A 14,276-nucleotide genomic window follows, 5' to 3' on the forward strand; every position below is an offset into this window, starting at 1 on the left:
TGTGATGGTGGGGCTGAGCGGGGAGGGGGCGTGTCCTATTTTACTGCTGTGATCTAGTCACTTATGTGTGCCATTTCTCCCCCCCCACACACACACACCTTCCTTTTCGGCCCACAGCTGTTTCGGTGGGGGGCACAGGGGAAGAAGGGTTTGTTTCCATGGGGCGGGCAGTGCTGGGGGGGTGTTGTTTCCACAGGGCTGAGCGGCGCTGGGGCGGGGTGTGTGTTTCAGGGGGGCTAGGCAGCGCTGGGGTGTGTGTTTTGGCAGCACTGAGGGGGACGTTTTGGTGGGGCTGAGGGGTTTCGGCCCTCAGCTGTTTTCTTTGGAGTAATATGTCCCTCGCCACTTTACAAGTTGTGCAAGCCTGATCAAGACCATCCCTGACAGGTGTTTGTCTAACCTGCTCTGAAAAATCTCCAATGATGTAGAGTCCACAAACTCCCTAGGCAGTTTATTCCAGTGCTTAATAGTTAGGAAGTTTTTCCTAATGTCTAACTCAATCTCCCTTGCTGCAATTTAAGCCCATTGTTTCTTGTCCTATCCTCAGAGATTAAGGAGAATATTTTTTCTCCCTCCTCTTTGTAATACTGTAACCTTTTATGTACTTGAAAACTATTATTGTGTCCCCATTCAGTCATTTCTTTTCCAGACTAAACAATTTTTTCAATCTTCCCTCATAGGTCATGTTTTCTAAACGGTTAATAATTTTTTTTTCTCTTCTCTGGACTTTCTCCAATTTGTCCACCTCTTTCCTGCAATGTGGCACCTAGAACTGGACACAATACTCCAGATGAAGAATTACTTCTCGTGTCTTGTTTACAATGCTCTTGCTAAGGCAATGTCTATACAATGCATCTTACAATGGTACGGCTCTGCCACTGCTGCTGCCCCATTGTAAGGTGTGCTGTGTGGCCGCTTTTTATTGCTGGGAGAGTTCTCCTGGTGACAAAATAAAACCACCCCCAATGAGAGCAGTAGCTTCGTTGACGGAAGTGTGGCTCCTGCTGACAAAGTGCTGTCCACACCAGCACTTCTCATCGCTAAAACTTTTGTCATTCAAGGGTGTGTTTTCTTCACACCCCTGAGTGACAAAAGTTTTAGCAATGAAAGTGCCAGTGTAGACATAGCCTAATACATCCCAGAATGATGTTTGCTTTTTCTACAATGGTGTTACACTGTTGACTCATATTTAGCTTGTGATCCACTCTGACCCCCAGATCCCTTTCCACAGTACTCCTTCCTAGCCAGTCATATCCCATTTTGTGTGTGTGCAACTGATTATTCCTTCTTAAGTGGAGTACTTTGCATTTGTCCTTATCATTCTGAATTTTAATCCTATCCGCCAAAGCACTTGCAACCCCTCCCATCTTGGTATTGTCCGCAAACTTTGTAAGCCATTATCTAATCATTGATAAGGAAATTAAACAGAACTGGATACATAACTGATCCCTGCAGGACCTCACTCTAGATGCTCTTCCAGCTTGACTGTGAACCACTGATAACTACTCTCTGGGAATGGTTTTACAACCAGTTATACACCCACCTTATAATAGCTCCATATAAATGGTATTTCCCTAGTTTGTATATGAGAAGGTCACACCAGACAATATCAAAATCTTTAATAAACTCAAGATATATCACAACTACCGCTTCCTCCCTATCCACAAGGCTTGTTACCCCAAGGAATGCTATGGGTTCTTGACAGATCCATGCTGACTGTTACTTATCACATTATTCTCTAGGCATCTGCAAATAGATTGCTTAATTATTTGATCCATTATCTTTCAGAGTAATGAAGTTAAGCTGACTGATCTGTAATTTCCCGGGTTGTCCTTATTTCCCTTTTTATAGATGGGCACTATATTTGCCCTTTTCCAGTCCTCTGAAATCTCTCCCATCTTCCTTGACTTTTCGAAGATAATCAGTAATGGCTCAGATACCTCCTCAGTCAGCTCCTTAAATATTCTCAGATATATTTCATCAGGCACTTGACTTGAAGACATCTAACTTATCTAAGTAATTTTTAACTTGTTCTTTCCCTATTTTAGCCTCTGATCCTACCTCATTTTCACTGACATTCAGTATGTTACTCATCCATTTGCTACTAACCCTTATGGTGCAAACTGAAACAAAAATGTTATGTAACACTTCTGCCATTTCCACATTTTCTGTCATTGTTTTCCCCCCTCATTGAGTAATGGGCCTTCCCTGTAGTGTCCTTGGTCTTCCTCTTGCTTCTAATGTATGTATAGAATGTTTTCTTGTTACCCTTTATGTCTCTTGCTAGTTTAATCTTGTTTTATTCCTTGGCCTTTATAATTTTGTCCCTACATGCTTGTGTTATTTGTTTATATTCATCCTTTGTAATTTGACCTAGTTTCCACTTTTTTTAAGACTCTTTTTTGAGTTTCAGATCTGAAAGAGAATGAGAAAGTCCCACTTCAGTTTAGCTCAGAGCTCAGTGCTTAGAGGTCTTTTGTGGGAGAAGCCTGTTCAAATTCTTTCTCCCTCTCTGGCAAAGGAAGAAATTGAACCTGAGTCTCCCAAGTGAGTACTCTAACCACTGGACTAAAAGTTATAAACTGACACTGCTTCCTCCTCCTAAGGCCACTTTGTGAGTGAGGCAGGTACCTAACTTATTTCCACAAGAAATTACTTGGATGCCTAATTCATCTGATTTAAGGGGAGGGGTTCCTGTTCATTGATCACTAAGCATATATGGGCACCTCTTTGCAGCCTGGACTTAGAAGCCTATCTCTGTTAGAAGGGCAATACTTAGAACACACTCCTGTCATTAACATCTCCCACTGAATACTTTAGGCGGCTTCTCCCTTGGCTTTTGTGGATTCTCTTGTAAGTCAATGGAAGTTCTGATATTGACTTTACTGGAAGTGTACTGGGATCACAGAAATAATTCTGTAGTACAACCCATTCTGCCGTTTTTAAGATTAGTCACCCATTAGGGTTACCAAAATAGAGGTAGTTCCATCCATGGAGTGTTTGCAGAACTGGACCCTGAAAATGCCACCTTAAATATATACTAACACAAAACAGTGTAAAGGAACACTTTATAGCAGCACCGAACTTTGAGATTAATTAAACAGGAAAAAATGTAAAGACAGATTGAAAGCCACAAGGCATGCAGCAGCAACAACCCCCTAAATAATTAAACACAGCAAAATCACCTTTGCAGCTGGGTTTCTTTACTAAACTAGAAATTGGTACTTTTTTATGTGACACGAATTCCAAAACTGAACTTTTAAAATTGAATGATAAAAATCTAGACACTGGGATTTCTTCTAATAGTTAAAAACAGTTATCTAACTGTCATTCTTTTAGAATACTATGCAAAGCTATAGCACTATGTTGTAACTGAATTATTGTAAATGACTCAATTAAGATAATTAAAGACTTTTGTGCAATTATACAGCTATGCCCTTTTCACATAACAAAAAGGGTACAAAAAGAGTAATGTGCTACATCTTTTCTGCAGCATATGCTGGTACCAAATCAAACGTTTCTTAGACTGCCTGCAGCAGATATCAATTCAGTCTTGGCATACTAAAGTAAAGAATGTTACATCAGCCTTTTCAAGTCATCTGGGTTTTGTTTTGATTGCATGTTAGGAATATTCACATGCCTTTCAAACAAGCTGTGGGAGTATTTTTGGAACATCAAAGTCTACTTTCTAGGGACATTTATTTTAGGTTAATGTAGCCATTTTGATAAGTGGGAAATTAAGGGGCATGAGAATTTAGCTCCACGTGAAATCACAAACCCGAAGCACAATGAAAGAGCCCATTACAATAAGTCCTTAAACAAGCAAAACTCCCATTGATTCTAATTACCTGAACAAAGAATTATAGTAAGGGACCATAAGTGTCTCTGCCCTGACTAGTTTACAGTTTAATTTTAATAAGATAACACATTACAAGTGGGTATAACAAAGAAAAGGAGGTGATGGGAATGGAGCACGAGGGTAAAAGTGACAGGAACATGTATTCACACAGATTAGTTACATGCACAGCATGATTGTTCTGGGTCAAAAAGATTTATTTTTTTCAAAATAAAGGATATAAATAAAGGTGATATAATCAGTCCCGCTACTACAGTTATAAATTAAGACATTAATTTGAAAAGCCATGATCTTGCTGGGAAAAAGAATAGTAATTTAATTTACATGCTCAATAAATCTTATTACCTCTTTTTAGGAGACACTCTGTTGCACTACAGTGATTGCTCATGGGCACAGTGTTCATGTAGGCAACAGAATGAGGCTCCCAAACTCTATGCAAATGGATCCTGACCCAAACTTGACTCCTTTGAAATGAAAGCCAACCACATTAATTACTTTCTATAGCATATTCCCCAAAGTGCATCATTCAGAGTGGAGTTCTAAGCATACTGAAGTTTATAAAACAGATGGGTATGGACTTCATTTTGATGCATGTTCATAACTGTTCAGGGCAGAGCATCCATAAAATTGTGGGACCAAGGAATGACAGAAATAATACTGAATTAAATGCTACTGATTGTTCCAGTAGTGGGGTAATAGTAAACAAGAGAGGCAGCATGGTTTAGTGTGGAGGGCACTAGACTGGGAATCAGGAGACCTGGATTCTGTTCCTAGTTCTGATACTGACCAGTTGTGTGTTCTTGGATGATCACTTCACCGGTCTGTGCTGTCTAACTTGCCTATTTAGTCTGCAAGCTATTCAGGGCAGGAACTGTCTCACTATGGTTATGTCTACACTTTGAGGGACGGGTGTGATTTCCCTGCTCATATGCACATACTTGCACTAGCTCTCATCCTGCTAGTGGGAGTATAATTAGCAGAGGCATAGCTAAGCCATGCCTCTCCTGCTGCAGATACATTACTTAATGAGAGCTAGCACGAGTATATCCACATGACTAAGGAATCACACTCCTCATTTGTAGTGTAGACGTAGCCTATGTGTTTGTAGAGTGCCTAACACAATGTAGTCCCAATCTAGGTTGGGACCTCAAGATGCTTCTTTAATACAAACAATAATCAGTGTAAAATGGCACAGTATCTCAGCAAGCATTCAAATACTGTCCAAATCACAAGCTAGTCCATAATGAATATGTTCAATGATATTACCTGGCTTTCCAGCTTTTACCGAGCCTTCTAGCTGATGTGGCCATTTATAATTAACATAATGAATATTAATAATGCATGCAATAGAATAGTGAATTGTTACATATTTATTCAATTTTTATGCAAAGGGAAACAATAACATGCACTTTTTTGCAGTGAACTATTTTTTTAATACTACACACATTAAAAAGGAGGCTGTGTTATTTTTCCAAGAATTCTGCTCCTTTATGCAGCATTAAGCATTTACAGCTGATTTGAACAAGTTAGGCTTTGCTTCAGATTTCCCTGAGGTACTGTGTGAAACTGCATTATAAAGTGAGTATTGTTGAGACCTGAACAGAAACTGACTGTTCAGACACTTGAAAATAAAAATGATAAGTTGCTTAAAAGCGGCCAACAGGTCTATTACACTGTGAATGTCTGATAGTTTTCTTTAACATTGTCTTAAAACTTGATGATGCATATTTTTATTGTCACCTCATTATTGGTATGGTAGTAAACATGGTGGATAGCAGTCTAGCTAAGAAGGCATGGATAAATATGTTCTTCATATATAAAGGAATCACCAGGTTCACCAGAAGAGCATCACCCACCCCACTCCACCTCAGTCCCCACTGAATTTATACTGCTCTAGTTACTTACCTGACAGTATAACCATCCTGTATTCTTCTTTTTAACAGTTCATAAGGCTGTTATAAAAAGTCATCTGAAGTTGAAACATTGTGCATAAGATCTCACCACAGACGAAGATTTTTTTGGGGTGGACAAATTTTGAAAAAGAAAATGAGTTTAGATGTGTTTAAGTTACAAAGCAGAAAAAAAGTTTTCTGTTACAACACCTTTCAATGCTTTCGTAATTTAAAAACTGGATTTAATATTTTTCAAACTCTCATTAGCTGAACACTTCTTTACTTACGGTTAATATCCTTCTAATCTACACGTTGAGCTGGGGTGTGATTCCCAGCTCACGTACACAGACTTGTGCTAGCTCTCATAGAGCTAGTGCACTAAAAATAGTAGTGTAGCTGTGGTAGCACAGGCAGCAGTGAGTGGTGGCACGAGCCATCCCAAGTACATACCCATTGGCTCTAAGCATGCTTGTACGCGGGGGAGCCAGCTTGTGCTCCCGTTTGCTGTTATCCATTTTACTGAAGCTCCACTTCAACCTTTAGCATGCTGTGAGAGATGTGTATACCCCTAGCTCAAAGTGTAGTTGTAGCCTATATGTCTCTAACTAGAGAAACAACAAAGATGTATAGAGCTGATTTCAAGCTGGCTTGGATTGGTGCCCATGTATTTGGAGCCATGGATTTTCCATTACAGCAGCGCATTTACTCTACTTATTTTTTTTTTTTAATTTGCAGAATTCTGATTCTACTGCTTTCCTTTTTTAAATTAAAAAAAACAAACCTCAGTGGCAGAATATCTAGTTAGTCATATAAAACTGAAAACCAGCAGGACAAAGCAACATGTGTGTGTGGCCATAAGATAACACATGATCTGAAGGAGATATGAGATTTGATGTAAAACTTGATACTTTTACTAGCCTACAAAGCATTTTCCCTCATGGGAACTCAAGCCTTGAAATCCTGAATCATAATTAAGAGGACAAGTCTTCTGTTGTTTTTTTTTAAATACTGAGAACAATAGAGAACCACCAACTGATAAGTGTTTGAATTTGTACAGATCATACAGGACTTTACACGACTGGTGGCAAACTTACAAGGAGAGACAGGGAACCTACAAACTGCACTGCAGGAAGGCAACGCTATTCTTTATTTCTGATTTCCCTCTATACACCTATAGCACATTAAAATAGTTCTTTTTCCCTGAGTGGAAATTTGCCTCAATCTTCAAATTGGAAATACAGCAGCTTTAAAATATTCTATAAATATGTGGGTCCTGATGCAGTAAAAAATTACTGCTCTGATACGATGGCAATTGGTGTCGTATAAGAACTTAAACAGATATCTCCATCCTTTTGGACTGTGCAAGCACAGAAAACTTTTTAGACAGCAGCTTCACAACTGGCTAACCTGTTCTTTATGATTCTGATTCAACAAAATACTTAAGCACATCTGTAACTTTTAGCATGTGGGCAGTGCCAGTTGACTTAAATGGAACTACTCACTATTTCAAGTTACACTCGTATTGTGTGTGTTTTTCTTGATCAGGGTCTATGCTTGCTAATACTCATGCTATGATATACATGCACGATTATTAGGGAAAAATAGATTTTCTGAACTAGTGCATTTGAACAGAAAGTTACTGTGTTAGAGCCAAGTCTTGCAAGCACTTAATCATATGACTGACTTGACTCATATGCATAGTCTCAGTGAACTCAAGGGGCCTATTCAGATAAATAAACATACTTACATGCACAAGTACTTGGAGGATCAGATCTTTCAGTGAAAGGAGCTAACATGTTTTAGTTAAATTACTACATTGGCATAACTCCCTCTGATTTAATATGTTAGTTGCATAGTAAATGTGCAAGACAGGACTTCTAAAGTATTTTTAAAATAGTTCATTTATTTAAATAGTGGAATTTGCTGTTATTAATTAGGGCAGCACAATTAAAGCCAATTAAGCTTTGGCAGCCTGATCCCTTAAATGAAAATGGCATTATGTCCCATGGATTCTGACATGGGAATCTAGGCTACAAAATGGAAATTATCCCTCATATATTAGCACTTATGTAATTTGGCAACCAGGAATGACCAAAAACTGCTGGCCAGTGTGAACTCTGTACTAAAACAGCATTTTACTTACTCTACATACTCTGCACATTTTTTAACATCTGTAATAAAATATGGTGTGTGTGTATATATATATATATATATTTGGACTTCTGTCTAGCTGTAATAAAATTAAAATTGTTCTTGAAGTTAATACCTTGATTCCAGGAGCTGGAATTTCCTACTGCAACAAGAGAAGACACATTAAGGTCTAAACATCTTGAAAATTTCTACATGTGAACAAATTTAAATGATTTTTATGTTGTTTTTCATATGCAATTGTTTTCTTTATATTTTTTACAAAAGTGAAAAATTTCTAAGAAAAACAATATCAGAGCTCTCATGAAGCTCAATAGTCTCAAAAGCTCTTTTGGAACCATTCTGATCAATTGGGTAAACTGCATAAGATTAGATTGTCCTGAGCCCTATTGCCATAGTGAAGGGAAGTAAGGACTTTCTGCATTAGGACTAGATGTTGGGTGCGGTTCTGCATGGAGCACAGGGACTGCATAGCAGCTGTTTCTCTTCTCTCCAACACCCCACACACCCCTCCAAGGAGGTGAAGGGGATGAGAAGTAGGCTAAGCCATAGTTCTGTGCTCTCCTTTCCCCAGGAACTGGCTGGATGTACAGGGGGAAGTAAGTTGCACTCTTTTTGTTGTGTCCTAATTAATGTAGGAGGCGGCTTCTGTATATAGTTTTAAAGTAAGATTCCACAGACCACTAGTTTAATTGTAGAGCTCACTGAACACAGCATTCAGCTTCTGCCTTTGTAGCTAACTGAACTCTCTAGTCTAAACCAACACCTGGACTGGATTCCTGACCTGGCTGCTATACTCGGTACTCTAAAAGACCAGCACGGATCATGGAATGGATTCTCCACAAACTACATTGTTCAGGACTGCCTCTCCCCGCCCTAGTAACACAAAGGGTGTCAAAAAGTCACAGTTGCTCCCAGGAATTCTGCTGAGGTAGTAGACCTACATGCTACTCCTTACTCAGGGCTGTGACTAAGCAGTTAAAATTATTAATTTAAATACAAATGATTTACCCTGTAGTTTCCCAGGGTTCTGAAACTGCTATTCCAGTACATAATTGGACTGTTTTTTAAAACCAAGTATTAAGTACACAATCAAAGTTGGACTGGGTCTCCTCCCAGTGAAATAAATGGCATAACTCCCATTGATTTCAATGAGAGAAAAACTGGGCTTCCTATCATGTTATTAAGATGTCAAATTTCTGTAATGTATTAATTTTATTATTCTAATTATTTAAAGAATTCCTATTAATTGTAGTACTTTGAGGATAATTTGTAAAACGCTATTCCCCAATCCAGCAAGGTACTGGAGCATGTGCTTAATTTTAAGTATGCGAGTAGTCACATTGGCTGACATTTGTGAACACCAAGAGGAAAACAGACCACGAATAAGCATCATGAATTTATGAAGTTATCATGCCAGACAAACGAAATCATGTTTTTGATCTGAAAAATTAGTGGACAAAGTAAACGTAGTGTATGTAATATATCTGAGCTTTACTAAAACATTTGATATAGTCCCCATGAAATATTACTTTAAATATGAATTCATATTGGCTTAGACATAAGCATGGTCATAGTAATTGAAAACTCACTGAAGAACTGTAAAGAGAAGGCAATGAAAACTGGCAATTGTCAAGTATCTAATGCCATTTCAACTCTTAATTTCTTATGCCTTTTGATTATTTCAACCTGTTTCCATTTGCCTGCTTGCCCAAGAAGAATAAATCGTTGTATGGGCTACTGAAATTGTCACTTTAATATCTGGGGACTTGGCCACTGTTCCCGTGTAGCTGCCATTTGGCTCTGACTGCAGTGGCCTTACTCTTCTAGTGGCTCTGTGTTCCAACAATCTTGATTAAAATTAAGTATGGAAAGTCCTCTGCCCACCTGATGATGGCACGGCAGATGAAGGCATACAGAAGAAACTAAGATGGCCTCTTGCAACCCCACTCCATAATTGGGGGTGGGGGAGAAGGAACTGAGACTCACATGGATGGCAGGTATCATAGGCTGGGGGAGGCTGAGTCTTCTCAAACAGCTAGCCACGGCCCCACCCATGATCCGCCCTCAGTCCCCCTTCTGCTTCCCACTCTGTGGGTAGCTCTTCCTGTGCCGTGGACCCAGACCGGGCTGAGATTGTTGCTGGGGCTGCTCTGCCCTCCTGGTGTTCTGGGGCAGGACTGGGACTGTGCCGCCTGCTCTCCCAGCGCTCTGGGGCTGGTAGGGCTGGGGCCACGCTGCTCATCCTCCTGGTGCTCTGGGGCTGTGGCCATGCTGCCTGTCTGGTGCTCTGGGGCTGGGGGCACCACCCTGGGGCGGGGGCCAGCAGCCGTGGTGGGGAGCTCTGGCCTCCGATGAGGGGGGTCCATGGAGGAGGTGGGGCTGGGGGCTAGCCTCCCTGAGCCAGCAGTTCACGCACCGCTCAACGCATTTCAACACCTTCATACCCCAGGTAAAGCAGCAGCAGTAGCACTGTTTCTCCTATCTTTTTACATCCCATTCAATAGCATCAACATCATCCCCCATGTCCCCATCCCCCCCCAAGCAACAACAGTTTTCTTCTCTTCAATATCATATACATAAAAATATATTAACTAATACAGGTGGGCTAATAGTTCTTCCCCCCAGGCTGATAAATATTCATGACAATTTACCAATGGTGGATTATTCTATAATTTATTTGAAACTGAGCTAATTGGATCTACAATAACTTTTATTTTTCTGGATTTAGAGTAACATAATAGAACGCACAAAATGAGAACATGCACTTTTTAAAATATAAAAACAATTCAAAATAACCTCTAAGGCAATCAGTTGGAATGTAAGTGAATGGAGACAAAGAACATTTATGGGGTAAGATCTCCCAGCAACTAAGTCAGATATAACAATAACTGATAATTTAGCAGAAAGGAAATGTAACCGCTCTGCAGCCCATCTTGTTTAATTGTTTCACTGCAGAAATGTAGTCAGAACTGTGTAGGGATGACTGTTCTGCAGTATCTGAAAAGTGCTTTTGCATTCTAATGTTCAGCAGTCACAAATGTGATTTCACTTCCAGTTCTGTGGACTTACTTGGGCCCTAGTTTTTTTAATTTGTGTGTAAGTCAGATTCTGTTCAAGTGCCCAATTACCTTTGGGAACTGGCATAGATAAATTGAAACTATGCTGATGACTCTTTATCATTAAAAAAGAAAAAAAATGAGGTGGAAAAGAAACATGGAAACAAACAAACAAACAAACAAACAAACTTCCTTATGGTTCTGGCAGAAAAGTTCCTCTCCACACGATGAGACAAATGCCAACAATGACATCTGTTCTGTCCTGTGCCTAAACAAATTAAAATGCCAATTAAATAGAATCCTCACAAAATCAAAAATGTCTTTAAGAAAAAACACCTTCCTGACAAAGCTATACTAAAATGATATATACCAAAATGTTCACATTAGACTCCAACAGAATCAGTCCCAAGATGAAAGAGTGCGTTCACTTCACTTAAAATTGAGCTACAACGCCTCAAAAAGTTATAGGAGCTAGCATTGTGACACTAGTTTCTTATTTTCTTCTATTTCATACATAAGCGTTCAAAGTATTAAAAAGCATATTGGGGGAGACAGAATGTAATAATCCATACAGTAAAAACCCATACAGTATCTCATCTTAGTAACATTTATTCTGATACAATTACACAAATGTCTCTGGTAGATATCCATCTCTCTTGTGATTTGCTGGGGAAGGCTATCAACAACTGGACTTAGATAAATCTTTTACATAGTGATGTTCATTCCAAAGAAGTGAAACTCATTAGAAACCATGAGAGTTAAGGATTCTGGCATAAAACTTAGAATCTGATTAGTCCCCCAAGAAAGATATTGGTGATTTTGTTTCAAGCCATTATGTAGACAAAGAGAATAACTTATTTAGCATTTTGTAAGTTTAGTAAAGAAGGAAAGAGGCCTGGGGGGTTGGATAAAGGGCAAAAAATAATTGTCACAAGGATTGTGACTTTAAACTGACAAACGGCTTGGGAGAAAGCTTAAATTTGCTAGCAGGTATTTTAATACTTAATCTCTGTAAGTGACAAGTTTTAGATAAAAATAATGGAATTTACCCCATATAATTAACTAAATGTGCAAATCCATTTTTGAGGCTTATTAACTTGAACTGTCAAGAGGGGAAATTTGAACAGTGACTCCGTTGTACTGAAAGGTATTTAATGTTCTTTTTTTTTATCTTGTACCAGGTACCACTTAGACTAAAGAAAACAGAGTAGAGATCACAATGCCCATTTGTGACTCTAGATACCTCTGTATTCACACCCTACATACTTCTGTAACAATGTTTGTACAAATATGAAAGCTAATAACACACTGGTAATTAATATCATTGTAAAATGCATGTGTTAGTTGTATGTGTGAAGTTATGAATTCCCTCTATATGATGTTCCTAAAATATGTTTGATCCAGATAAGTCTGGGAAGTGGGAAACAGGTTTTTCTCCACACACAGAAAAGGCCAGAACCCCCATCCAGGTCTAACCACAGACAATTGGCAATCACAGTCAAGTGGCCATTCATTGGCATATCGGAGGCTGCAGGGACAGATCAATGCACATTCTAGAAAGCACCAGTGGGGAAGAAACCATCAGGAAACCTTCTCCATCAGAGGCCATGGCACCTTTCCTCACAGCAGGGGCACTAAATTTTGAGAAGGATACATTTCAAAAGTTTGCTGGACTATAAAACAGAGGGGCACAGAAGTCCCAGTTATCTCTCACGCAGAAAGACAAGGGAAACCAGCGGCTTCTTTGGTGCTGGACACTCCTAGCGCTGGTATAAAGGGTCCGGTCAACCCCATGTCCCCTCAGTTCTTTTTCTGGCCAATGCCAAAAGATGGTAGGAGGGAGTCGTGCATGGGCGGTGGATATAAGAGGCTTGGGGAGGCTAAGCCTCCGAAAATGGGGCAAGAATTGCCGGATGTGGCACACTTCCCTTTGGAGGTGCGCTGGCCTGCTGCCTTTGCAGCACAGCTGCCTGAACCTCCTGAGAAGTGGGTGTGCCACTAGTGCCCGGACCATGTCCCTGCCTATACTCCACAATGAGGCCCAGCTCCCCCTCGTCTTCCCCCATGGCCCTGCCTGCACTGCACCTCTACTCCCTGAGGTCCAGGTCAGGCACTGCCCAATAGGACGGAGGCAACCTTTTCTTGGAGGCTACCAAGTAACAGCATCTCAAATAGGGTCCTGGCATCAGGAGCAATCCCCACAGTTTCTAAAAGGGCCACTGCATTGGCATAGGCTAGTGATCACTCAGCCAAGCCAGGGTCCACAGTGGGTAGGGATGACTGGAGGGATAACAAGGGCGACTCCTCGGATGAGACGGAGTGCGACCCAACCTCTGAATCTGATGATAAGCCCTCCTCTAGGGACCATGGAGGCGTAGTTCTTACCAGTGATGGAAATCGGAGGCTTGCGTCAGGGTCAGCAAGGATGGTTTCCCTCTAGATAGTACCACCGAATCCAGAACCAGACAGCAGCTGGAGGCTACATGCTCCCTCCTGCCCATCAATGTTGCCACCATCTCTTGTACTGCCAGTGACAGCAGTACTGAGAATAACAGAAGGTCTCTGGAGCAGATAGCACCGTGTTGGTGCTGGTGCTGCTGCTGCGCTGTCCTTCTGATGCTGACAGCTCATCTGGGACTGGAGTCAACGGTGCATGCATGCATGCTGGAGTCAATAGTGCTGCCTGTGATGCTGAGGCAGAAGAGTGGTCTGACTTAGCTCGCACTCCACTCTGTTCCCCATGCCTGGACTTCCTTGGAGTTGGGGAATGTCCCCTCTTGGCCTACTGCTTCTTATGCTTCTTACTTGGCACCAGGGGATTGCAAACAGTGCCGGGAATCCTGAATGGTGGAAGGAGCACACTGTACTAATGCTGAGATACTCGGTTCCAAATCCGACTGGCTTGGCTTGGAGGAAGGTCTCAGTGCCACTTCCACAAATAGGAACTTTAACCTGGCCTCTCAGTGATTTTTTGTACAAGATTTAAACTCACAGGAGATCTGACAGTGATCTCCAATGTGAGCCTCACCCAAGCACTTTAGGTAAATAGAATGCAGGTCGCTTAAAGCCTGGTGACCGAGACATGCCTCAGTACTGTGGACAGATGAAACTCCACTGACAGAGAAGCGTCAACTATCTAACTAAACTAACAATTATTTACACTCTAAGTATATACAATATGAAGAAATGAAGACAAACTAAGACCACTGAGAACAGCTTGCCATAGTAAGGAGAGCAGTTCCACCGATAGTCCTGGGCGATAAGTAGAAACTGAGGGGTGTGGGATTGGTCGGGCCCCTTATACTGGTGCTGTGAGCGCAG

At 40.7% G+C, this 14,276-nt stretch overlaps 1 protein-coding gene across 1 annotated transcript in view; it reads right to left on the reverse strand.

The window, feature by feature from the left end:
* Positions 1-10,599: 10,599 nt before the first annotated feature.
* The window catches only part of C2H18orf63 (chromosome 2 C18orf63 homolog), a 34,220-nt gene continuing 30,543 nt past the window's right edge, over positions 10,600-14,276 (reverse strand). The window contains exon 14 of the mRNA XM_050939767.1: positions 10,600-11,223. The gene's annotated coding sequence lies outside the window, so the exon portion shown is untranslated. The remainder of the gene's footprint in view (positions 11,224-14,276) is intronic.

This window comes from Gopherus flavomarginatus, chromosome 2 (assembly GCF_025201925.1).
Source record: "Gopherus flavomarginatus isolate rGopFla2 chromosome 2, rGopFla2.mat.asm, whole genome shotgun sequence".
Taxonomy (NCBI): Eukaryota; Metazoa; Chordata; order Testudines; family Testudinidae; genus Gopherus; species Gopherus flavomarginatus.